The sequence below is a fragment of the Eretmochelys imbricata genome, chromosome 11 (assembly GCF_965152235.1).
Source record: "Eretmochelys imbricata isolate rEreImb1 chromosome 11, rEreImb1.hap1, whole genome shotgun sequence".
NCBI classification, from domain to species: domain Eukaryota; kingdom Metazoa; phylum Chordata; order Testudines; family Cheloniidae; genus Eretmochelys; species Eretmochelys imbricata.
In genome coordinates this window covers 75,537,729-75,564,956 of record NC_135582.1, presented here as the reverse complement: position 1 = coordinate 75,564,956, position 27,228 = coordinate 75,537,729, and positions in this window count along the sequence as shown.

Sequence of the window (27,228 nt, the reverse complement as noted above, 5' to 3'; positions counted from 1 at the left end):
GAGAGCTGTGTCTCAGACATGAGCAAAGACAGCTGATGCATGATACATTTACTTCCACAGGGCTACCGATCTGTAAGTTCTCAAAGGCCTCTAGAAAGGCATCATCGAGCTGTTGAGAGATTTTTTTCAGAAAAGAAACAGTGTAAGCACCCCACTGCTTGGTTTTTGATTTACACAATCCCTGGTTCCTAACCTCCATAACACACCCCCCACCCCCACCCCCGACCATCACTTCTTAAACATTCATTTACCTGAGCTTTGTCTTTTCCATTCATCTTGTCCACTAGTGACTCCCCTGAGCTGCGATCGCCTTCCACCTCTAGGGGGTGGACAACAAGAGGCCATCACGCTCATCGCGGTGCCTCACAATCAGCCGGGTTTCGGGGTCGGTTTCCGGTGTGTCCATCAATGGCTGGGCCAAAGGGTCCTCATCGGAACTCTCGCTGATGTAGCGCTTTCTCCACACAAGTCCAAAGGTTCTCGGGGCTAAAACAAAGTCCAAAGTTCTCAAGGGGGTAGTGAAGGAGTCCATGTTTCCATGATTTCCAAAACACACGCTCTTGGTAAAAGACAGCCTGTTCTGCCCGACGCTGGGACTTATGGGGTGATGGTGCTGCACTCTGATTGGCAGAGGGGTTACACGCCCCTCTTCTGGGTGGTACAGCCCATCCCAGAACCTGCCCTATTTTGGTCAAATCTGCTCTCGGGGCGGCCTGATTGGTAGAGGTTGGTGGGAGGAGTTGTTAGAGGGGCCACATGAATCATTTCCGGAAGGGTCACCCCACCCCGGAACTCGCCCTGATTGGTCGAAGCTCCTCTCTGGGCAGTCCTACAGGGCGAAAGCCCATCCTGATTGGTAGAGGGTGGGGGGAGGAGTTGTTAGAGGGGTCACACGACCCACTTCCGGAGAGGACACTCACCCTGATTGGTCAAATCTCCTTTTGGGGAAGTCCTACAGGGGTGAAACCCCTCCTGATTGGTAGAGGGAAGTGGGAGGAGTTGTTAGAGGGGTCACATGACACACCTTGCTTCTGGTCATGCGGCAGCCTTGACCCTGGAAGTAATACCCTCATGGGGCGGGACTTCCGGTGAAGGGGGTGCAGGGGTCTAGGGGTGGGGTTAAGGGGCCAAGGGGCGGGGTTAGGGTTTGATTGATGGTAGGGCCCTTATACTACTGACGCCATACCATGGCAAGCCTGGAGCCCGCTCAGATCGCTTTGGCAATTAGGAGCACATTAAACACCACACTCATTATCCAGCAGTATATGCAGCACCAGAACCTGGCAAAGTGATACCGGGTGAGTAGGCGACATGAGCGCGGTGACGTGAGTGATGAGGACATGGACACAGACTTCTCTCAAAGCACGGGCCCTGGCGATGTGGGCATCATGGTATTAATGGGGCAGGTTCATGCAGTGGAATGCTGATTCTGGGCTCGGGAAACAAGCACAGACTGGTGGGACCGCATAGTGTTGCAGGTCTGGGACCATTCCCAGTGGTTGCAAAACTTTTGTATGCGTAAGGGCACTTTCATGGAACTTTGTGACTTACTTTCCCCTGCCCTAAGGCACAAGAATACCAAGATAAGAGCAGCCCTCACAGTTGAGAAGCGAGTGGCAATAGCCCTGTGGAAGCTTGCAACGCCAGACAGCTACTGGTCAGTCGGGAATCAATTTGGAGTGGGCAAATCTACTGAGGGGGCTGCTGTGATGCAAGTTTAGCCAACGCAATCAAAGATCTTCTGATATCAAGGGTAGTGACCCTGGGAAATGTGCAGGTCATAGTGGATGGCTTTGCTGCAATGGGATTCCCTAACTGAGGTGGGGCCATAGACGGAACCCATATCCCTATCTTGGCACCGGAGCACCAAGCTGGCGAGTACATAAACTGCAAGGGGTACTTTTCAATAGTGCTGCAAGCACTGGTGGATCACAAGGGACGTTTCACCAACATCAACGTGGGATGGCCGGGAAAGGTACATGACGCTCGTGTCTTCAGGAACTCAGGTCTGTTTCAAAAGCTGCAGGAAGGGACTTTATTCCCAGACCAGAAAATAACCTTTGGGGATGTTGAAATGCCTATAGTTATCCTTGGGGACCCAGCCTCCCCCTTAATGCCATGGCTCATGAAGCCATACACAGGAAGCCTGGACAGTAGTCAGGAGCTGTTCAACTACAAGCTGAGCAAGTGCAGAATGGTGGTAGAATGTGCATTTGGACATTTAAAAGAGCGCTGGTGCAATTTACTGACTCGGTTAGACCTCAGCAAAACCAATATTCCCACTGTTATTACTGCTTGCTGTGCGCTCCACAATATCTGTGAGAGTAAGGGGGAGACATTTATGGCGGGGTGGGAGGTTGAGGCAAATCGCCTGGCTGCTGGTTACGCACAGCCAGACACCAGGGCTGTTAGAAGAGCGCAGGAAGGCGCGGTGTGCATCAGAGAAGCTTTGGAAATCAGTTTCATGACTGGACAGGCTACGGTGTGAAAGTTCTGTTTGTTTCTCCTTGATGAAACCCCCCGCCCCTTGGTTCACTCTACTTCCCTGTAAGCTAACCACCCTCCCCTCCTCCCTTCAATCACCGCTTGCAGAGGCAATAAAGTCATTGTTGCTTCACATTCATGCATTCTTTATTCATTCATCACACAAATAGGGGGATAATTACCAAGGTAGCCCAGGAGGGGTGGTGGAGGAGAGAAGCACAGGAGGGGTGGTGGAGGAGGGAAGGACAAGGCCACACAGCACTTTAAAAGTTTAAAAGTTTAAAACTTATTGAATACCAGCCTTCTGTTGCTTGGGCAGTCCTCTGGGGTGGAGTGGCTGGGTGGCCGGAGGCCCCCCCACTGCCTTCTTGGGTGTCTGGGTGAGGAGGCTATGGAACTTGGGGAGGGGGGCGGTTGGTTACACAGGGGTTGTAGCGGCGGTCTGTGCTCCTGCTTCCCTTCCAGCAGCTCAGCCATTCACTGGAGCATATCGGTTTGATCCTCCAGCAGCCTCAGCATTGAATCCTGCCTCCTCTCATCACGCTGCCACCACCTTTCAGCTTCAGCCCTCTCTTCAGCCCGCCACCTCTCCTCCCGGTCATTTTGTGCTTTCCTGCACTCTGACATTGTCTGCGTCCACGCATTCGTCTGTGCTCTGTCAGTGTGGGAGGACAGCATGAGCTCAGAGAACATTTCATCACGAGTGCGTTTTTTTCGCCTTAAATCTTCGCTAGCCTCTGGGAAGGAGAAGATCCTGTGATCCTTGAAACACATGCAGCTGGTGGAGAGAAAAAAAGGGACAGTGGTATTTAAAAAGACACATTTTCTAGAACAATGGGTACACTCCTTCACGGTAAACCTTGCTGTTAACATTACATACATAGCACATGTGCTTTCGTTACAAGGTCCCATTTTGCCTCCCCCCAGCATGTGGCTAGCCCCTCCCCCCTCCCCGTGGCTAACAGCGGGGAACATTTCTGTTCAGCCACAGGCAAACAGCCCAGCAGGAACGGACACCTCTGAGTGTCCCCTTAAGAAAAGCACCCTATTTCAGCCAGGTGACCATGACTGATATCACACTCCTGAGGATAACACAGAGAGATAAAGAACGGATGTTGTTTGAACGCCAGCAAACATACACTGCAATGCTTTCCCGAGTACGTGCTATTGACCTGGAGTGGTAAAGTGTCCTACCATGGTGGATGGAATAAGGCTGCCCCCCCCCCACAGAAACCTTTTGCAAAGGCTTTGGGAGTATATCCAGGAGAGCCACAAATGCCAGGGCAAATTAATCATTAAACATGCTTGCTTTTAAACCATGTATAGTATTTTAAAAGGTACACTCACCAGAGGTCCCTTCTCTGCCTGGCGGGTACAGGAGGCAGTCTTGGGTGGGTTCGGGGGGTACTGGCTCCAGGTCCAGGGTGAGAAACAGTTCCTGGCTGTTGGGAAAAATGGTTTCTCTGCTTTGCTTGCTGTGAGCTATCTTCTTTGGGTCTCTGTTATGGCCTCTGTCCTTCATGCCCTGGGAGATTTTGACAAAGGTTTTGGCATTTCGAAAACTGAAACGGAGTTCTGATAACACGGATTCCTGTCCCCAAACAGCGATCAGATCCCGTACCTCCCGTTCGGTCCATGCTGGAACTCTTTTGCGATTCTGGGACTCCATCATGGTCACCTCTGCTGATGAGCTCTGCATGGTCACCTGCAGCTTGCCACGCTGGCCAAACAGGAAATTGAAATTCAAAAGTTCGCAGGCCTTTTCCTGTCTACCTGGCCAATGCATCTGAGTTGAGAGTCCTGTCCAGAGCAGTCACAATGGAGCACTGTGGGATAGCTCCCAGAGGCCAATACCGTCTAATTGCATCCACAGTACCCCAAATTCGACCCAGCAAGGCCGATTTCAGAGCTAATCCCCTTGTCAGCAGTGGAATAAGGAAATCAATGTTAAGAGCCCTTTAAGTAAAAAAAAAGGGCTCCATACTGTGGACAGGTGCAGGATTAAATCAATTTAACACTGCTAAATTTGACCTCAACTCCTAGCGTAGACCAGGGCTTAGTAAGTTTAGCTCTTTCATGATGTCAGCTTGTAGTAGAGGAGCTGCAGGGCTAGTGCACCATTGGCCCAAAATGACTTCAGCTCAGCAGTCTGTAACTACACCCCTAATAGAATCAAAATTAACTCTGATATTTTGCAGTGCAGAGAAGAAAAAGTACAATTAACATGTAAGGCCCTCCTCAGGGACCCATACCACCACATATTAACACCTACCCACAACCTCTCTGAACTCACTGAGTTTTGGAACCCATGTCTGTTGCCTAGCGAGTGCTACTCAGTTGATGGTGAGTTCCTCCATCATAACAAAAGGCCAAGTACAGTTCCACTGGCCTTGATTCACATAATCAGGATAATAACAATTTATTCTTCCTGCCCCAATAACAGAGAAACTGGGGATCCCACAGCAGCCAAAGTGAGACCATTTGGGCAGCTATGGGCTCATGCTAGGCGGGGTGGGTATGCCTATGCAAATGAGATCAGCCCCTGAAGTTCTTTTCCACAACTTGCCACAACTCACCACCAGATGGCAGGGTGGAGCTCATCCTGACTCTGCTTACATCTACAACTATCTGGGTTTGTCCTTTAGGTTTTATCCCCCAACCCGGCTTGGTGTTGGCATTCACACAGCAAGAGACGCCCATTAGCCCATGTCAACAGTCGCTTGCACTGACCAACTTTGTGAAGTAAACTTGGGCGGGCCACAATTCATTTGTGAAATTGGTAGCTGAGTGAGTTGGGGCTGGAAGCTGTGGCCCAGTGTAAAGACAGCCACATCGGTCCATGCTGGGTGAGGGGGAAAACACACAAAAAGATCTTAAAGGTATGGTCCGGGGTAAATAGCACTATGGTGTTTCATCCACTGCTAAGGTGGGAGAACTCAAGAAGGCCTCGTATCAGATGAGCACAGGCTGAATAATGCCCTGTCACAATGGACAAGGCAAGAACCCACACTAAGATGCCAAGGCTGTGAACCATGTGCATGGGGAGGTGGGCACCACCATGTTCTCAGAGGTGCAGGGGAGGTAAATAGGGTTACATCATGACATACTAGGATGGGGTAAATAATGCTGCATTGTGATACTCAGGGATAGGAGCGTGCAAAGGCCTCGAAACTGTAGCTGGTGGCATAAAAAACCCAAACAAAGCCTCTCTCTTACCATACATTTTGCAATCACCAAAAGGCACAGGAAAAAAATCTGGAAGAGAAGCGGAGAGAATGATCACGCTGGGGGTGACTGAACATTGAGAGGCAAAGAAGAGGCGATGGGGACTTCCACAGTAAGTGCGTGTATGGGAGGGTGGGGGGTTTCCATGATCCCCCCCTTGAGCAGGACCGCCCCACCTCAGCCCCCGTGTTCGTGGGGGTTGCAGTTCCCTGGGGGCTGCCCATGGGGGTTGAGGTAGTGAGGATTTCCCCAGCTCCCCTGGCTGCAGGGAGCTCCCCATCCCAGCGGCCTCCCTCCCCTCTTTCATCTATGTTCTCCTGGCAGCTGATGAGCTGCAGGTTACAGGGAGGGATAGCTCAGTGGTTTGAGCATTGGCCTGCTGAACCCCGGGTTGTGAGTTCCATCCTTGAGGGGGCCATTTAGGGATGTGGGTGAAAAATTGGGGATTGGCCGCAGGGGGTTGGACTAGATAACCTCCTGAGGTCCTATCATAAATATAAAGGGAAGAGTAATCACCTTTTAAATCCCTCCTGGCCAGAGGAAAAATCCTTTCACCTGTAAAGGGTTAAGAAGCAAAAGGTAACCTCGCTGGCACCTGACCAAAATGACCAATGAGGAGACAAGATACTTTCAAAAGCTGGGAGGAGGGAGAAAAACAAAGGGTCTGTGTCTGTCTGTGTGATGCTTTTGCCGGAGACAGAATAGGAATGGAGTCTTAGAACTTAGTAAGTAAGCTAGCTAGGTATGTTAGATTATGATTTCTTTAAAGGGCTGAGAAAATAGCTGTGCTGAATAGAATGAATATTCCTGTCTGTGTGTCTTTTTTGTAACTTAAGGTTTTGCCTAGAGGGATTCTCTATGTTTTGAATCTAATTACCCTGTAAGGTATTTACCCTCCTGATTTTACAGAGGTGATTCTTTTTTACTTCTGTTAAAAGTCTTCTTGAAAGAAAACTGAATGTTTTTTCATTGTTCTTAAGATCCAAGGGTTTGGGTCTGTGGTCACCTACGCAAATTGGTGAGGATTTTTACCAAACCTTCCCCAGGAAGTGGGGTGCAAGGGTTGGGAGGATTTTTTGGGGGAAAGACATTTCCAAACGACGCTTTCCTAATAAAAATTAACCCAGATAAATGTTTGGTGGTGGCAGTGGAAGTCCAAGGGCAAAGCGTAAAATAGTTTGTACTTTGGGAAAGTTTTAACCTAAGCTGGTAAAAGTAAGCTTAGGAGGTTTTCATGCAGGTCCCCACATCTGTACCCTAGAGTTCAGAGTGGGGAAGGAATCTTGACAGGTCCCTTCCAACCCTGATATTCTATGACCATCCTACAGCCCGCATCCTCTCGGCTCTGTTTGGGCTCGGGATAGTATGAATCCTGCCAGGAGTGGAGATTCCCACCAAGGGCACTGTAGCCCTTCCAAAAGTGTGTGTGTGGGGGGAGCAAGGGACCCCACCCTGGGCCAAGCTGGGAGTGGGGCTGGGGAGCCTGCCCCCCCCCCACAAGGTGGAGGTTGGGTGAAAGCAGGCCCCTGCCCATGTCCCGGCTCCCGGAAACCCCCACAGCTCTTACTGTGGCCGGGCTGCGGCTCTCAGTCCCCAGGCCAAAGCCAGGTCAGGGAGAGCCGCGCGGGCAGCTGTGAGAAGATAGAGTGGCAGACCCGCCACCTGCCCCAGGTTGCCGGAGAGCCCCAGAGACGGGGACACAGGCCGGGGGGTGCTCTCAGTCCCACCCCCCCGCACCCTGGACAGGTGGAGGGTCCACCGCAGCTCCCTACAGCAGCCCGGGGTCCCTGGCCAGGCTCTACACTGGCCTGGCTGGGGGGTGGGGCCTCGGAGGGGAAGGGAGCAAAGTCTGCCCCAGTGAAAAAGTGGGAGAGCCCTGGCCCCCCAGTTCCGGCACCACCGATTCCCACGCAGCTTGGGGCTGGAGGAGACTCCCCAGGAGGTGATACTCCCCACCTTCCTTTGCCGCCAAGGAGGAGATGTGGCAAATGGCAACCTTGAGAAGCTCTATGAGCTTCAAGGGTCTCTGAAACAAGGTGTTAGAGAAACAAAGGTAAGTGTCATTCCTAGGAAATCCATTGGAGAAGGGAAGACAATGTCTCACTCTCAAACCAACCCTTTGAAGCTCCACCCTGTGAAAGACCCTTATCTGCTCATCTCCTGTTGCATGAAGACAAGATGAGAGGCCTCTAGCGGGTAAAAGAGTGACTCAAAGATTCCTGGGTATCTTTGTTCTGGGCCACAGTGCTTCTGATGAACTAGTAACCACAGATACCCAGCCAGGAGGGGTGTGAAGGCCTGGTCACTGGCCAGAGCCCTTGCTGGAGTGAGGTGATCTCTGGGAAGCTTAGCAGTGTGTGGGTAGGTTCTTCATACTGTGACAGACCCAGACCAGTGGGGTACAGGAGTCTGGTAGAAGGCAAATATACTGGCCACTGGATGAAGAGTTTTCTGTTCCCTGAGTGACCAGAGCAGGGGCTGCACGAGAGCAATCAGGAACCTGCTAGAACCAATTAAGACAGGCAAGCTAATTAAGACACCTGGAGCCAATTAAGAACATACTAGACTCAATTACGGCAGGCAGACTGATCAGGACACCTGGCTTAAAAAGGATCTCCCGTCAGTTAGAGGTGCGTGTGCGTGCGTGCAAGGAGTGAGAAGGCGTGCTGCTGGAGGACTGAGGAGTACAAGCGTGATCAGGCTTCAGGAGGAGGATCCTGTGGTGGGGATACAGAAGGTGTTGGGAGGAGCCCATGGGGAAGTAGGCCAGGGAATTATAGCTGTCACGCAGCAAAAAAGCAACCAACCAAACACCAGTCGGTCCCTCCCCACAGCTCCCCTTACCAAGTCCCACACAGAAACTCCCCTCTGTTCAGCTGCTTGCTAGCTCCCGTGCTGAGACTTTTAGACTTCATCCTGTAAAGCAGACGAGAGTACAATCATACAAAACAATGAAAGCTAAATCTGGGTCCCTGCCTCGGTTTCCTCATCACTCCAGGGGATTCTCTGTGCTGAGTCCAAGACCCTGGATTAGCCAGAGTCCTGAGCCAGAGTAGGCAGCTCCTCCCCCCACATTCCTCATGAGGCTTCTACATGTTACATGACCTCTCTCCTGGACCCTTCTTCCAACTTCTGTGACCTTGCTCTCTCTCCAACCCCCGCCCCTCACTTCCTCTTCCTGTCTGGCCCCTGTTCCTGTGTGTTTCTTTATCTTAATCCCCCAAGGAAAGGCACCTGGAGGACTGTAAATCAAAGTTAGGGGTGCTTAAAGATAACTTGGCACAACGGGGTTTGGAGGGTTTGGTCGGAGTGAAGAAAGGAAAAGAAAATAGTTTTGAAGTGAAAAAGGGAGAGTGAGTGGCTTAATCCGGGAAGTTGCTCACAAACAATTAACTGCAACAGAGAATGGCACTTCTGCAATTCAACTGAGGAGCAAACAAAAGCGCAAAATAATATAATAATAATAATAATAATAAAAAAGGCCCAGGGAAAGGCAGCTGTATTGTACCTTAAAGAATTGAATGCAGAATGCTACAGTCCCTCAAGAAGGCCGGCCTGACAGCAAACCCCGCTAAGCATCTCCTTGGGAAGGATGAGACCATCTACCTTGGGTACGTGCTGGGAAAGAGCACAGTCCCACCCTTGATTAGCAAAGTCCAGGCCCTCCAGCTGTGCCCCCCTCCTTCGCCAAACCAGCAAGTACGCCGTTTTCTAGGCCTGGCCGAATACTACTGCCGCTTTATCCCAGGGTTCTCCTTCCTTGCGGCCCCTCTTGCCGATCTCCTCAAGAATGAGAGTCCCCAAAAAATCCAGTGGATCCGAGCCTCCAAGGAGGCTTTTCAAATCCTGAAAGCTCAGCTCTGTAGGGAACCCATCTTGCACAGCCCTGACTTTGCAAAGAAGTTTTTCTAACAGATGGATGCTTCGGACGTCGGCCTAAGAGCCGTTCCATCCCAGGTAGTAGGGGGTGACGAACTCCCCATCCTATATACTAGCAGGAAGATGTTCCCGAGAGAGAAGGGCTACTCCATAACGAGAAAGAAGCCTTGGTGTTAAAATGGGCTCTGGACTCACTCCATTATTATCTTCTGGCTGTGCACTTCCCCCTTGTTACCGACCAGCCCTCTCTCCGTTGGCTGCATGCCATGAAGGACACCAATCCCCGAATCCTGAGGTGGTATCTTTCCTTGCAACCCTTCTTCTTCTGCATCCAGCACCAGGCTGGGAGAGTCCATCTGATTGTGGACTTCTTTTCATGGGATGGTGGAGAGTGTTTGGAGAGGGGGCAGAGCGAGGGGATGTACAACGCAGGAGGGGAACTGCTGCCTGGCAGAGCAGGGGTTAAAGAAAACCTGTGGGTTCAGCTAGCCCTGCCCCACTATCCCCGCAGCCAATGCCAGGCCTGGAAGGGGGAGAAAAGAAGGGAGCCTGGCTCAGTTGGGGGCTGACTGGCAAGGAGGCAGGAGCTCTCTGTCCTACCCAAAGGGATGGACCAGTGACCTGCCACCCAACGCAGCCACTGGAGACAAGCACGCCTTTCGCTGCCCAGTGCAGCCTGCGGGTACGCGCCAACTGCAGGGTGACTGGGCCAGCGGGGACACGCCCCAAACTAAGCAGGCTTTCGTAGGAAGTAGTCCTGGGAAATGGGTCTTGAACCCACCCCCTCCCCCGGCTAGGCGGGAGAAACATCTCCCCTGTTTCGGGTTGAACTGTTTCGGGTTGGCCCTGGGCTGGGATCTGGTGGACAGGGAGGGCGCAGGTCCCCTTACAACCCTCCCCCCACCAATGACCCAGCCACTAGGCCGCCCAGCCACCGAAGGCTCTATCACAGTCAGAAAATGCCACCAAAATGTCCACAGCATCTCACAGATGTTCTGCCCAACGTATGAAACAGGAGTGAAAATACAAGCAGGGGAAATTCTTCAAATGGGGCCTCACCCAGGTTGCTGGCTCCAGTGGCCGGCAGCTTGCAGACCCAAAACACAGCTTGGCTGGCTGTATTGGTGGGGGAGACAACTTCTGATAAAGCGCTGTGGGAGGGACACTCAAGTGTTTCCGTGGGGCACAAGAAACAAAGGGCTGAAGAGGCTACAGCTGGGAGAGCGCTAGGAAGCCTGGGAGAGGCTGATGTGACCAGGTCTGCGCCTTGCACAGTCTCACCCCAGTGAGCGCTGGGGTGAGACTCAGGTCTTGACATTCTCAACCCAGGGTCACCGTTCAGTGTGGACTCTCCAGCACAGGCTTAGACACACTGAGCCTGCAACTCGAGTCCCGCACACCCCCGCTCACATTGCAGTGACTGTTACAGTCTGACGGGGAGACGGTTACACAACTTGTCTCCCTCAGGAACTTTCCTCTTCACAGAAAGTTTATTTTAAAGCGGAGCAACATGAATTCCATTTGAAATAGAAATAATTAGACTCTATCTTGGGTGTCTATTCTCCGATACGCTACTTCTCTCAACCCCTTTGGAGTGAGGTTTTACTTCACCACTGCTTAATCTAAAGAGGCTGAATTATGTCAAATAACTTTTCAAAATTAGCCACCATTTCCTATAATACTGATGTGAAATAATAGATAATTTACAGAATTACAATACAATCAGGTTATCACAGAATGAGTCTCTTATTCTGGAATGATGAACTTCATATTTAATTCCATTATCACTGGAAACAACAACATATTCAAACATTACAAAAACTTAACATACGGGTTAGTTTTCTCTCAATCCTCATTTCCACCAAATGAGCTCTATGTAATGCTCTGTTCTCCACTAACATAGGTGCCTTCTATTTCTGTGAGTTCATTTGTCTCTAGGGGGATGTCTACGCTGCAACAGAAGACTGTGATTGAGCCCAGGCTCAAGCCTAAAGCCCTTTGCATCTACACTGCAATTGTGCAGATCCAGGGTCCCAGGACCCTGCAGGGCTGGAGGGCCCAAGCTCAAGTTAGCTGAGACCCAAGGCTGAGCCCCATTGCTTTGCAGTGTAGATGCAGTCCCGCTTGACTGGGTCCCAGGAGTCAGCTGGAAGTATCCCACAATTCCATGGGACAAATTCCTCAGTCCTCTCTAAGGCGGCTGGACATTTCATCTCAGTGCTCCCCTCCGGTTGCCAGCTGATGCCCCTGAGCTAGCGTGTGCCGCTCTCTGTCCTGTGGGTCCCCTCTCGCGGGCGGGGTCTCCAGAGCCCCATGCTAAGGGGCTGATCTCCCGTCCTAGGCAGGGGGGACACGGCCATCCAGGTGAGGTGATGGGCCTTGAGCTCGGTGACCAGGAATGTGCCCTGCACTGAGCTGCCAGCATGGCAGGGGCTGGCCTGTGGGGGCAGGTGGGCTGCTCTGTCTCTCACTCAGGCCCCTCTGCAGCTTCCTGACTGGGAAAGTGACTTTAAAAGAGCATCTCGATGGCCAGGGGTCGATCTCTTCTGATTGCTGAGGGGAAGCTGTCTGGCCCACCCCTCCTCACGCCGTCCCTGCAGCGCGGCCTGGCTTAGTTCATTGGTGCAGGGAGAGATCCCTGCTGCACCGAGGAGTGTCACGGGCGAACGGCTAGACAATGCCAAGCAAAACAAGTGTCATGTTACCCGCACAGCCCCTGAGCTAGCGCGAAGGAGACCCTGTGCCCACCCCCTGCTGCCACTGACCTACCCCTGCCGGCCTCTCCCAGAGAGTAATGGGGTCATGTGCTTCCAGGGGCCTTTCATCGGAGGTTATGCAAACTCCGTGACAGAAGTGGGTCAGCGTTGGTCCTGCCCCTCTGTCCCTGCCCCTGCGGCTGTTGCAAAGAGGCCCGGTGGGCTGGGGGCAGGCGAGGGAGGGGAAGGGGAATGGGCAGTGTGGGGGAGGGCAGCAACGGGTGGGCAGGACCTTGAATCAGCGCAGGCTGAGAGTTCACTTTCTGCACTGTCCCCCAGCTGCCAAGGGGCCAGATGAAGCCCAGCGCCTCCGTGAATCCTGGCTGAATGCTGGGAATGGTCCCCCGCACACAGATAAGGAGAGTCCTTCTCTCACCCTTCGTGGCAATGGAGACCCCAACCCCTGCTGGCTGACGGGGCACATGCAGCCGAGCCGGGCGGCGTTGGCGAGGAGGGGTACCGCAGCGCCGGCTCCTGGAGACGTTCTCTGCTTAGGACCAGGGCCGGTGCAACCACTGGGCGAATGAGGCGGTCGCCTAGGGCGCCAAGTGGTTGGGGGCAGCCGTGGAGCGGAGGTGAGCTGGGGCAGGGGGGTGCGGGGAGGGCTGCCTGCAGCAAGTAATGGGGGGAGGGGTTACAAACAGCTGATTGGCGCCACGAGCCTGGGAGGCGGGAGAAGCGGTGGCAGTGGCGTGCTCGGGGAGGAGGCGGAGCAGAGGTAAGCTGGGGCGGGGAGCTGCTGCACGTGGCTCCCCAGGCCGAGGGGAAGAAGGGGGCGGTGGAGAGGTGCCGCAAGGGGGGCTGCCCGGGCTGAGGGGAGGGAGGGAGGGGGCAGCGGGGAGGTGCTGCAAGGGGGGCTGCCCGGGCTGAGGGGAGGGAGGGAGGGGGTGGTGGGGAGCTGTCGCGGGGGGGCTGCCCGGGCTGAGGGGAGGGAGGGAGGGGGCGGTGGGGAGCTGTTGCAGGGGGGGCTGCCCGGGCTGAGGGGAGGGAGGGAGGGGGCGGTGGGGAACTGTCGCAGGGGGGGCTGCCCGGGCTGAGGGGAGGGAGGGAGGGGGTGGTGGAGAGCTGTCGCGGGGGGAGGGGCGCCTCAGGGCGCTGGGGGTGGCGGTGGGGAGCTGCCGTTGGGGGGTGCCTCAGGGTGGGGGGGGCGGGGAGCAGCCGCGGGGAGGAGGTGGCGCAAGGTGGAAGTGTCCCCTAGGGTGTGAAACCTCCTTGCACCCGCCCTGCCTAGGACAGTTCACTGTGTGCGCACTGTGCAGCCTCCACGCTGGAGTCGTTACTCTCCGTCCTCGCAGCCCGAATGGAATTACACGTCACAGCCCTGGAGCGGGAAATGCCGAAGAAACCCACCGCAGGAGCATCGAACCTCAAAAAGGGGAACTGCACAGAAATGGGAGGCTAGTGAAATGGAAATTGAAAGCAACATGCCAGGGTGAAATGCCAGCAAACGGCAAAGAGACTATTTAAAAACACCATACTAGAGGCTCACACTAAACCTATAACAAAAATAAAAATACCAAAACCAGCATGAGGATCAAAAAAATGCCACCATGGCTAAATAGCCGAGTAAAAGAGACCCTCAGTGGCAAAAAGTTCTCCTTTCAAAACTGGCAGTCAAATCCTAATGAGAAAAATACAAAGAAGCAAAAACACTGGCAAGCCCAGTGAAAAGTAGAAAAAGGCCGGCCAAAAAAGAGTGCAAAGAGCAACTAGCTAAGGCACAACAACTACCAGCAAATTATTTTTTAAGTCCAGGGGCAGGAAGTCGCCAAACAGTCAGCAAAGTCACTAGGCGATTGAGGTGCGAAAGGTGCACTCCAGGAAGAGAAGGCCGATGCGGAGAAGCGAAATAAATTCCTTGCTTCTGTCTTCACTGCAGAGGATGTGGAGGAAATCCATACACGCCAGCCCTTCTTTTCGGTGACAGATGCTAGAATCAAAGAACAATAGAACCGTGGGGTTAGAAGGGAAGGTTCAGGGAGCGAGTTTGGGTGCAGGAGGGGGTTTGGGGTGTAGGCTCTGGGAGGAAGTTTGGGTGCTGAGTGCAGGCTCTGGGCCGGAGCATAGGGTTGGGGTGCAGGAAAGGCTGTGGAAGGGGGCTTTGGGTGCTGGGTGCGAGAGGGGTTTTGGGTGCTGAGTGTGGGCTCTGGGCTGGGCCAGGAGGTTGGGGTGCAGGAGGGGGTGTAGGGTGTGGGGCTGGGCCAAGGATGAGGAGTTTGGGGTGCTGCAGGTTGGCTGCCCTGGGGCCGCGGTGGGGGGCCAGAGGGGAGCATTCCCACCAGGGACAAGAGACTCACCCAAGCCCCGCCAGGCTGCTGATCGGAGGTTCTGCCAGGATAAGCCCTGCCCCCAGATTCGACTCGGAGTCACCTGCCAGGGGGCGGGGGGAGTCTGCCATGCACCTCCTCCCTCTGTAGGTGCAGCAGCTGCCCCCGGCGCCGCTCCCTTGTAGCCCGCAGTGGCATCAGCCGTCAAGGGAGCGCAGCGTGGAGCTGCAGCGGGAAGGCAGGTATGCTCGGGGGAGGCACGGGGGCAGCAGGCAGGGCTGGGGGAGAAACCCGGCCCTGAACATTGGTGGAGCCGGGCCCCCGAGGCCCTGAATTTGCTGGCTCTTGTAACTCACTGCCCCGGCAAGGTTCATGTGGTCTAACCCCTACCAAGAGGCAGGACTTTGTATGTCTAAACCACCCATCTTCTCTCGTCCAGCTGGGATCCCTTGACTGCAGCAACTCCCCATATGTCCTAGCTCTCCTCTTTCCCTCACATCCTTCACTTCTCTGGCCATTGGTTTGCTGTATCTCTGAACCCTCCCTCTGTACGCCCTGGCTCCAGTAGCTAGTTACCCAGGCTACACTCCCATTGCCATCCGAGGGGGTATCCTGGGCTGTGAGGGCTGCAGGTTTTGGCCCATGGTCAATGCACGTGCGATGGCTGCTGTAGACCTACGCGGTGACTCCTGCAGCCCATCGCCAAGCTGCTGGGCCATATTCCGCAGGGTGGCCTCCCTGGCTGAGAAACTGGGAGCAGCGAAACCCTGGGTTAGAGAAGGAAAATGTCCCCAACAGAACACTCTGTAAATGGCTCCCAGAAACGTCCCAGTGACACCCGACTGTGCAGCCCTGGGGATCTCTCGCAGGAGTTCTCCTGCTTCTTCATTGTCACCACGGGCGACAGTCTGGCAGTGGGAGTGGAGAGGGGGTGGCTACAGGCAGAGCTTTCCATGGCTTCCAGAATGAGAGCCTGACAGGGCTTGTGCCCTTGGTGGAGACGGGCCAAGATTGAATCCCCACCCGTGCCCATGGTGTCTCTGAGTGGCCATGGCTTCTCTTACCCATCAGTGCACGCTTTTCAGGAGGAGGAGGAGAACCTGGCCATGGAGGAGGCAGCCTCTCTGGGTCTAAGCAGCACCGGAGCCGGATGGGAGCTTCTGGTATGGGAGGTTTCACGTGGGGTCCATGCAGCTGGAGAGGACAGAGCTGGGCCCAGAGTCCTGGGGCAGCTCCTCAGTCAGTTCCTGTGAGACACAAAGGAAAATGTCAGATTCAGGCCCCACAGAGCCCTGGGCATTTCCCAGAGAGGCTGGCCTTACACAGCCAGCAGGATCCTCTGGCAACACAGCTGGGCCCTGCTCTCCCGATTCCTTCCTTCTCTTGGCCCACCCCCAGCCTCTCTCAGCTGCCCCCTACCTTTCTATCCCCAGCCTCAGCTTACCCTCCACTCCCATGATTCCCCACCTGCCTCCTAGCGCTTACACCCAGAATTTCCTCTTGGCTGCTGCCCAGACCTCAGCCCCAGGAATCCCTGCTCTCTGCTGTTGGATAGGGGCAGGAGGTCCCAGGGGCAGTCAGAGGACAGGGAGCTGTGGGATGGGGCAGAGGTTCTGTGGGGGGCGGTCAGAAGACAGGGAGCAAGGGGGGTTGGAGAGGGGGTGGGATCCCGAGAGGGGGCAGTCAGGGGACAAGGATCGGGGGGGGGGGGAATTGATGGGTTGGGGGTTCTGGGTGGGGCAGTCAGGGGGTGCGAAGTGGGAGGGGGCAGATAGGGGGCAGGGGCCAGGCTGTTTTGGGAGGCACCGCCTTCCCTACCTGGCCCTCAGGCCAAAAAGGTTGCCCACCCCTGTCCTAGAGGGTAAGTGTCCCCATGAGGTGCTGTGAATCGTCCTGGATAACCCCCTCTGCAGGGAGCTGGGATGGGCAAGGGGCAGGATGGACTTATTTCCTACTAAGATAGGTAACATGTGTACCTTGTCACCACCCTGGAGATGTTCCATGACAACCTCTGGGCACCTTCTTCCATGTCCAGATCTTCCCCCTCCTCCACTTCCTCTTCCGTGTCCAGGTTTCCCCCTCCTCCATGTCCAGGCCCTCCCCCTCCCCCACTTCCTTCTCCGTGGCCAAGTCCTCCCCCTCCTCCACGTCCAGGTCCTCCTCCTCCTCCGGGGCAAGGTTCCCTTCCTCCTTCTCGTTTTCCTCTGTGGCCAGGTTCTCCTGCTCCTCCTCTTCACGTTCCTCTATGGCCTCATCCACAATCTCCTCCTCTGTGGCCTGGTCCTCTTACTCTTCCTCTTGCTGCATGGCTATATCCTCCTTCTCCATGGCCAGATCCTCCTGCTCCTCTTCTGTGGCCAGATCATCCTACTCCTCCAGTTCCTACTCCTCCAGTTTCTCCTCTTCCTCTCTTGTCAAGTTCTCCACCTAATTGATAGACAAGTCTTCATCATCCTCCTCCTCTGCAGCCAGGTCTTCCTCTTCTTTCTCCTCTTCCATGCCCATGTCCTCCTCTTGCCACCTGGCCAAAGAGGAGGAGGAAATGGCCATGGAGGACAAGGTCATGGAGGAGGAAGACAACAACCTGAGCAAGGGGGACCTGGCCATGGAGGTAGAGGAGGACTTTGTCTTGCCCTCCTCCTCTTCATCCAAGTCGTCCTCTTCCGCTTTCTTCTCTATGAGCACATGCTCCATTCCCATGGCCAGATTCTCCCCCTCTTCCACTTCCTCCTCTATGGACAGGTCCTCCCTCCCCTTCTCCATGGCCAGCTTCTCCTCCTCCTTTTCCTCCTTCTCGTCCTCCGCTCTGGCCAGGTCCTCTTGCTCCTCCTCCTCCATGGCCAAATCCACCTCCTTCTCTTCTTCTTCCCCCTGCATCGGCACATCCTCATCCTATTCCATTCCTGGGTCCTCCTAGTCTATTGCCAGATCCTCTTATCTCCTCTTCTGCCTCTTCTTCTCCCCCCTGCATGGCCACATTCTCCTCCTTCTCCTCTCTGGCCAGGTCCTCTTCCTCCTGCTCCTTCTCCATGGCCAGATTTTCCTCCTTCTCGTCCTCCTCTCTGGCCAGGTCCTCTTGCTCCTCCTCCTCCATGGCCAGATCCACCTCCTTTTCTTCTTCTTTCCCCTACATCTGCACATTCTCTTCCTCCTAGTCTGTAGCCAGATCCTCTATTTCCTCTTCTCCCTCTTCTTCCCCCTGCATGGCTACATCCTGCTCCTTCTCCTCTCTGGCCAGGTCCTCTTCCTCCTGCTCCTTCTCCATGGCCAGGTTCTCCTCCTCCTTTTCCTCCTTCTCGTCCTCCTCTCTGGCCAGGTCCTCTTGATCCTCCTCCTCCATGGCCAGCTCCACCTCCTTCTCTTCTTCTTCCTCCTGCATCCACACATCCTCGTCCTCTTCCATTCTTGGGTCCTCCTCTTCTATAGCCAGATCCTCCATCTCCTCTTCTGCCTCTTCTTCCCCCTGCATGGCCACATCCTCCTCCTTCTCCTCTCTGGCCAGGTCCTCTTCCTCCTGCTCCTTCTCCGTGGCCATGGTCTCCTCCTCCTTTTCCTCCTTCTCGTCCTCCTCTCTGGCCAGCTCCTCTTGCTCCTCCTCCTCCATGACCAGGTCTACCTCCTTCTCTTCTTCCCCCTGCATCCACACATCTTTGTCCTCCTCCATTCCTGGGTCCTCCTAGTCTATAGCCATGTCTTCTACCTCCTCTTCTGCCTCTTCTTTTTCTTGCATGGACACATCCTTGTCCTCCTCCATAGCCAGGTCCTTTTCCTTCTCTTCCTCCTGGTCCAGGTCCTCCTTGTCCTCCTCTGTGGCCTGGTCCTTCTCCTTGGCCAGGTCCTCCTCTTCCTCCTCTGCAGCCACATGGTCCTCCTCTTACACCTGCTCCATGGCCAGGTGCTCCACTCCCGTGGCCGGGTCCTCCTACTCTTCCTCCATAGGCAGGTGCTCCTCTTCCTGCTCCATGGCCAGATCCTTCTCTTCTTCCTTTTGCTCCATGATCAGGTGTTCCTCCACCAGGGCCACATCCTCCTCTTCCTTTACCTTCTTCTTCCTCCTCCTTCTCTGCGGTCAAATCAGCTTCCTCTTCTACGGAGAGGTCCTCCTCCTCCTCTGGAGGAAAGTTCTCCTCCTCCTCCTCTTCTGCAGACAGCTTCTCCTCCTCCTCTTTTTCCTCTTCTGCAGACAGGTTCTCATCCTCCTTCTCCTCTTCTATCTCTTCTGCAGACATGTTCTTCTCCTTCTCCTCTTCCTCTTCTTCCTCTTCTGCAGACAGTTTCTCATCCTCCTCCTTTTCCTCTTTTACGGATATGTCCTCCTCCTCCAACTTCTCCTCTGTGTCCAGGACTTTCTCTTTAGTCATGTCCTTGTCCTCTTCTATGGCTAGGTCCTCCTCCTCCTCTTTTTCTGTGGTCAGGACTTCCTCCTCCTGCTTCTCCTCCTCCTCTGTCTCTAGCTCTTCCTCCTCTTCCTCGCCTTCTGTGGCTGGGTCTTCATCCTCCTCTGCCTTTTCCTCAGTGGCAAGGTCCTTCTTCTCCAACTGGTCCATGGGGGTCTCTGCGTCAGAGAGACAAGGGCAGAGGGGGACTCTTGCTGCAGCTGGGGGGAAGAAGAGGAACAGGGGTGTGGTGGGGAGAGAAGATTTAATGTTTCCCCCTCCAATGTAAGCACCACGTGGCAGAGAGTTCCCCACACTACCCCTCCCACAGATCCCTCAGCCCCAGGGCCCCATGGCAGAGAGTTCCCCACACTACCCCTCCCACAGACCCCTCAGCACCATGGCCCCATGGCAGATGGGGCCCTTCACTGTCCTATCCTCCCTGGGACTTGCCCCAAAGCATCAGGATCCCACTTCCCAGTAGCTCCCCCCTTTTCCTGCTGCAAGGGGTGGCTCTGCGACTCCCGCTTACGTCATTGGGCTCAAGTGGCTCAGGCCAGAGCCCTGGGTTGGGGTCCCCCCAATGACTCTGAGAGAGTGATTGGGTGTTAATGGCCCCGTGCTCCTCCCCGTCCCCAGGGCGTCTCCTCACCTACAGTGGAAGAGCACTCAGCTTCCATGCTCCAGGGAGCCTCCAGGGAGTGGACGCTCTCCCCTCCAGCACCAGTTGAGCTGCTGGGGCAGCGATCCCCCAGCTCCTGCCCTGGGGATGCCTCCTGCTGGCCCATGGGGCTGGGCTCCTGAGGGCTGGCCTTCCAGCAGAAGCAAACCCAGAGCTGCATTGCCTGGCTCCTCTCGTGGCCTGGGTCCTGCCTGCCCAGACTGAACTTGGGCCACCTCCATCTTGGCCTGGCTGTTGTGTCCCTCTGCTCAGCACCAGCCCTGGGAGCTGGTTTCCTCCTGGTGAGCAGGGCCGAGCAGGTCCATCTCCTGGGCTGTCTGGGAGCTGCTTCCCATTCCATGGGGATGGAGGGGCAGCTCTCTGTCTGGGGACGCTGGCAGCTGCCCCCCTCTGGCTCTGGGGCCACCCGTGGAGTCTTCCTCCCAAGAAGCCTCCTGAGCACCTCCATCCTGGAACTGAGCAGAGAGCAGCCGTGAGTCTGGGGCAACACAGCCTCTCGCCAATGAGCCTGTCTGCCCCCTAGCTGGGGTGACTCCCTGTCATCCCATGCCTCTCAGGGGGCATCTGGACTGGGATCTGCGCACACTGGCAGGGCTCACCCTGCAGGCTGCTCCCAAAGCTCCCTCAGTGTTGGGACCCCCAGGGAATCTCGTCCCTTTAGAGCAGTGGGGTCAGTGACAGAGACCTGTAGTCAGACTGTCTGTTTCCCCAGGCCACACTCCCTCCCTGGCCTGAGAAGGCAGAGAAACCAGGTGTCCAGGCTTCACTCCTGAGCCAGTGGCAACAGCAGACAGGTGCCCCCTGTTCCCCAACCCCAGCTCAGCAGCTACCAGCTAGTGGACATCCCAACTTCAGCCCCCCACTCCTATCCCCACTCTGCGCAGACTTACAAGGAGGTAGGAGCTGCAGTGGAGCAGTGTGCTGGGAGGAGGGGCACCCTTGCTTCGGAGGCACAAAACGGCACCCCCCAGCACAGTGCCCTGGTGTGCTATTAATTCTCATGACAAAAAATAATGCAGTAATTTGGTTTGAGTTCATCACATGCATTAACTGCAATTAATTGACAGCCCCAATAATTAGTTTTGATTACAAATATTTGCACTGTAAAAAAGATAAAATAGTGCCATGCAAATGCCTGTTCTCACGTTCAGGTGATCTTGGAAATAAGAAGTGGGCAGCATTATCTCCTGAAAATGTCAACCAACTTGTTTGTCTTTGCGATTGGCTGAACAAGAAGCAAGACTGACTGCACTTGTAGGCTCTAAAGGTTTACGTTGGGTTGTTTAGGAGTGCAGTTACGTAAAAAACCCACTACATTTGTAAGTTGCACTTTCACGAGAAAGAGAGTGCACTACTGTACTTGTACGAGGTGAATTGAAAAGCACTATTTCTTTTATCTTTTTTATGGTATAATCAAAAATAATCATATACAGTGAGCACTGTACACTTTGTATTCTGTTCCAGACGGGTGGCCGTGTTAGTCTGTATCAGCAAATACAACAAGGAGTCCTTGTGGCACCTTAGAGACTAACCAATTTATTTGGGCATAGCCCATGAAAGCTTATGCCCCCAAAATTTGTTAGTCTCTTAGGTGCCACAAAAACTCCTCCTTGTTTTTGTATTCTGTGTTGTAATTTCAAATCAATATATCTGAAAATATTAAAAAATCCCAAAAGATTGATAATACATTGCACTTGGTATTCTATTATTGTTTAAGAGTGCAATCAAAACTGCGGTTAATTGACAGCCCTAGTTATTGGCTTTGGATGGAGCCCAGCAGGAAATCAGTAGGAATTCTTTCCCAAACACTCACCCAGTGGCCTTCTGAGCTCAGAGGGTTTAATGTTCTTTGTCTGATCAGGACTCACTACTGCCAGGAGTTTGAGAAGTGTCTATCCCTTCATTGGAGAGATTGGATAGGTGAGTGGCAGCCTGTAAGTCCCCCTCCCCAACAGTCCGCGCAGCTGCTTGGAGGGGATATCGCGAACTCTCGTGATGGTAGTTGCGGGTTCTGGCAAGCCAGGGTAAAGGATTTGTTGGATAAATGGATAAGGAAGAGCCAGAGCCCATACCAGGTGCAGGGGTCAACCTGGGATAAGATTAAAAAGGAAATGGAGGCAATGTTAGGGGACCCAGAGGGATGGGGGGTGGCTGAGGAGCCCACCCTTCTTGGTATATGGGTAGTGGAAGAAGGTCCCTGCCCATGGGGACTGAATGCCTTCCAGGGAAAGGAGGCACTTCAGTCAGCTTGTGAGAGGTTTGATGTGAGGGCAGCATTACGGGAAGCTGCCAGGAATCTTTCAAGTTTGGTGCTGCTTCAGCAAGGGTTGCTGAAGGGTTGTAAATTAGTTAGGGGAGTGAAAGATGATTTGGTACAACAGGGTTTAAAGTCCAAAGCAGAGTTAACAGACTACCTTTAGAGACTGGAGCTGGGACTTGGTCCTGGGGGAGTGGAGAGAAAGAAGGGGAAGAAAAAAAAAAGTTTCAAAGTGCAACCTGCCTTTCCACACTTTTGTTTTTCTAAAGTTTTAATGGAGGGTACTTTGGATACTTGTGTCAGATGTCAAAAAAGAAGTTTTTGTTTAATGATAAAACCCAGTTATATAAAATATAACTGTATGTGCAACTCTGTGCTGTCACATTGGATGGAAGCTTGGTCATTAAATTATCCAAGGGGGTCAGGTCGAGTGGCTACTACCACCACTATGCTTCTGTCCCCAGAAGCCTTTACAGCTATTCTGAGGGAAAATGGGCCCTTTTCCCACAGAAATGGTCTATAAGGGACTGCTGCAGGCAGCAGGCAGAGAGAATCTGAGCAAAATTATTTGACTATTGGGTAATGCAATCAAAATCACTAAAGGACGTAAGGGGTTTCTATTGGAACTTAACTTGGCTGCCCCTGGTTGTGTCTAGTTGTACAAGATGGAAGTGTAATCAGGGTACAGTTGTGTAAAAAAGAGTAATCAGAGTGCAAGAAATGTTAGGCAAAAGAGAATTTTGTGTGCGCACACAGGTAAAAGTAAAGGAAAAGGGGAGGAATGATGGGAACACTAAGCCTTGGGGTGGCTCTAGGGGATCAGATTGTTGCTTTGGTGGGTGTGCATGAAAACTCTGTGGGCATGGGAGGCAGTTACACCTTGTGTAAAATTAATATGGCTAATATAATGTTATGGAGGTTAAACTATCTGGAAGGAATGTTTGCATTTTCCCAGGATGTGTACAGTGCTAAAATCTGAAGCTGTGTCTCAGCCATTACCTGAGAATAAACTTAAAGCTTGGTACAGCAGAGAAACTATTGCAAACATGGACTGTTGTACAAGAGGAGAAACTGAGGTACACCACCTCATGAACTTCATAAATGACCAGTGAGTGGGGTAATTCACTAGCCTGACCATAGAACAAAATAAGGACAGGCTGGAGGTAATTCTTCTGTTTTTCCTGCAATTAGCAAGGACATTTGTAAAAGAAAGTGGTATTATCATTAATAAGCAATAATCTGTCCCCACCAGGGGGGTGGAAATTGTTTCTTTCGTTTTTCAGACACTCTACAAGCAAGCTGGCGCCAGCGGAAGAATAACTCAGAATACCATGGATCTATGTTTTGTGTTGTTTGTCTGTGGTGTTTGTCTTGTTGCTAGCATTGTTGTGTTTGAATGAACAGAAAATCTCATGATGTGGGAGGGGGATGGCTTCAAAAGGCTGACCTTGGGGGGGAGATGTGTATGGGAATGCAAAATGCTCAACTAGGAGGCCAGCACCTGTGTAATAGCTACCGTGGTACCTGGAAATGGAATGGCAACTAAGGTGATCCCAACAAGCCCTATGGAAATAATGAGAAGGGGAGGAGCTCACTGGGAATCAATGGAGGGGTGTGTAAAATAGTGTAAATCAACAGAAGATGTTTGGATGTGCCCTTCTCCTATGACTATGGAGGAGCAGAATCAACAGCCTAGGCAAGGGGTGGACATTTGGGTGTACTGTGTATAAGGGGTTTTGCTGGGAATGTACATATTACTGGGGGCACAATTACACCAGCCCATAACTAAACTACACACATCTACATGCTGCTATGTGGACTTTGGTGCACAAATGGATCTGTGAATCTTATTGCTGTGAATAATCAAACCAGGGCATACTGCCTGATTCCATACCAAGTGGTCAAGCTGGTTTGGACAATATCCCATTTCTCTGTGAACATTCAATGGACTTATGATATGGACAAAAGCAAGCAAAACCTGCAGGGGCAGCTTGTTGCAACTGCCAGCAACTGGACACATCAGATCATCACCCTGTCGAAGAAGGAGAGGCAGTGTTTTGGGGGTGTCTCAGATGTTGGACCATACTGCAGTGTTCAGGACTCGGTGTTGCTGTGGATTTTGTATTGTTAACTGTACTTGTGTTACGTTGCATATGGAGATAACCTATAAGTAATAAGCCCTCCAAACCCTGCAGTGTACTAGACAACCCGGACCCAACCTTCTCGGGCCCACTCTAATGGGAAGTCTGGAACACTACTTGGAATAGGTGTGATATGCCGGAATGAGAGAAGGTGCAGGGCACTAGACTACACAAGGGGCAGTGGGACAAATGGAATATCGACACCTTCCACCTTGATGCCTGGCCGTATCAGGAAATGTGTCACCATATATCCTATGCTTTTCCAGGGATACCTGGGCAGGAGGATCCCAAAAGAAAAGAAAAGAAAGGGATGGAGTGTTAGGATATAAATATTCAGGCCTGTCTGTAAAGGCCTAGACTCCAAGAATTTAGGTGTATTCTTATCACTTGGCTAGTTCTAGAGGTATAAAAGAAAGAATCAAAATCACTGTCTGCCTGTGTAAGGTCCTTCTCTTACTGTGATAGTCTGAGGCCCTGTTTTTAGGCTAAGGCCTTTGGCTAAGCAGCAGAGGCAGCCATAAGCTGGGAAGCGACCGGTCACATCCTCACATTCCAAACTAGTCACATTGAAAGAAGGTGCTATTGGGCTGCTAGGAATACAATCCTGTCCTGATAGTGCCTGTCACCTCCAGAGAAAGGGAAGTGCCTAGAAAATGTAAAAGGAAACTTAGTTTGATAGCATCCTGTCTGGCAAGAACTCACTTATCAATAGCTGCGATGTGAAATCCTCACTTCTGTATTGTTTTGTCATTATAGTTCCCACTTTGCTGTTGTTTGTCTGTATAATCTCTGTCTGGTTCTGTGACTGTTCCTGTCTGCTGCATAATTAATTTTGCGGGGTGTCAACTAAATCAGGTGGTGGGATATAATTGGTTACATAATCATGTTACAATATATAAGGATTGGTTAGTTAAATTTCAGGAAAATGATTGGTTAAGGTATAGCTAAGCAGAACTCAAGTTTTACTACATAGTCTGCAGTCAATCAGGCAGTGGGTGGGTGGGGGACGGAAACAGGGAATGGGGGTGGGGAAATTGGAATCATGTTTGGCTAAGGGCAGGAATGGGTACAGGGACACAGCTGTAAGCCTCTGTGGTGTCAGAGCTGGGAAGGGGGATATATTAAGGAAGGAAACTGGAATCATGCTTGCTGGAAGTTCACCCCAATAAACATTGAATTGTTTGCACCTTTGGACTTCGGATATTGTTGCTCTCTGTTCATCCGAGAAGGACCAGGGAAGTAAGTGGGTGCAGGAATAAGCCCCCTAACAGAAGTGACCTGCCCAGGGCCCCACATCAGGGCAGTGGGAGGACCAGAAAGAGAAGTCAGTAGCCCTGCAAGCCCTGCTCTGAGGCCTGGCTCAAGCCTTCTCCCTGTTGCTTGCAGCTCAGTGGAGCTTCTTCCCTGCAGGGGATGGAACCAACCGGGGTCCTTCTCTTGGCACCTGCTGACTCCGCCCCCGGGGGCCCTCTTAGCACCTGAGTCTCAAGGGCTGCTGTGCCCTGGGGAACGGTGTCGTGGGACCTGGGGAACGGTGTAGGGCCCAATAACAGCCTGGGATTGTCCTCCATGCACAAGGGTACAAATCGATCACAATCCCCCCAGTAACAACACAACAGGTGAGGGAGCTTATTGGGGAGAGGGAAGAAAGGCCTGGGGCTAAGGAAAGAACAGGAGCAACTAGACTAATAACCCACCAACAATAACAGCATTTACAAGGGGCCCAACCCCCACACAACCAGCTCCCTCCCAGCTGACAGACGTGGCCCAGTGGCCATCAATAGGGTTCAAAGTCTCCTTTTGTAGAAGAGTGGGAAGGTCAATGGGCAAAGATACCAGTCAGATCTGTGTTCTTGTGGAGCCAGGGTCCAATGTCGGGTCTGTCTGACTCATGAAACCCCCGCCCAACCAATCTCTGCTTGAATCAAAACCGATCAGAGAAAAAACTTGCAGAGAGCAGTGAAGGGTGTTGGGAGACACACCTAGACCCCTCCTGACCAGGGTGACAAGATTAAGACTTCTCCATTAGCATACAAAATGCAGAAGAGAGGCAACTCCCCTAGCCTCATCTGCATGAAAGATGGGACAGGAAGACTTCTCCATTAGCATACAGAATGGTGAACAGAAAACCGCACTGAACTATGGGACCAGAACAGCAGGGAAGCACTGCATCATGGGGGATCTCTGCTCCAGATGTTACTGAACCTACTACACCTGTGAGGCTAGAAATCAAGAACTGTGAGATCTGTTAAAGGCCAGTGATCAGAAGGCAGGAGCACAGCCCTTACCTGATACTACAGAAGCTGCAGAAGCAATTAGAATGCAAAAGGCAGCATATAAACTGCAACTTGAGCATGAACAGAAACGAGCAGAAATTCGATAGCTGGAAAACAAAAGATAGCCAAGATAGAGAGACAAGCTGATGAAAGGAAGAAAAAAGATCACCTGATGCAAAAGGAGATGGCCAGACTTCAGCTCCAAGTCAGAAAAGCAATGGAAGAAAAGCAGAAAGTGTATCCTCTTGAAAGTCCAGTTTATAACGATGTTGGTATGTTGTATAACTCTGAGCAGCTGTCTGAGTGTAACCAAATGTACCCCAACACCTTTTAAGTAAATGCTGTTACTGTGAGTTCAGTAGGGGGTGCCCCATAAATTGTGCCAATGCTATGAATGGAAGTGGTAGTGAAAAATTCATAGAGAGTGTAAAAGTCAGCGGTAAAAGCTGTTGAGGGCAAATTATGGCTTCCAGTTAAGCAGATCTTGTCCAAGAGGAAGATTACTTCAAAAATCAGAGTGTGAATGTTGTAGTCTTCTCTGAGTTTACTGTAAGTGTGCCTTTAGCCAGAATCCACCTTGAATGGAATGCCAGGCTCCGGACCTGACGGCTTTGTCTAGTCAGCAGTTTGGGAAGGCGAGGATAGTGGAAGATGGGTGTCCCTATACCTTACCTGTGTGGAGAATTGTGACAGTGAAGGAAATGTGCCCGTGTCTGTCAGGGGTATTGACTTGCCTATGGAGGGAGCTACCGCGGTCTCCAAGCAGTTGTCTGCGAACAGCTCTGTGTGCTGGGACAAGGGAAATGAGATCCCAAGCTGGGTGTCTGGTCAAGGAGAATGTGTCTCCGTCTCTTCTTTGTCTGTGGAGCAGACAGAAGGGGCCTT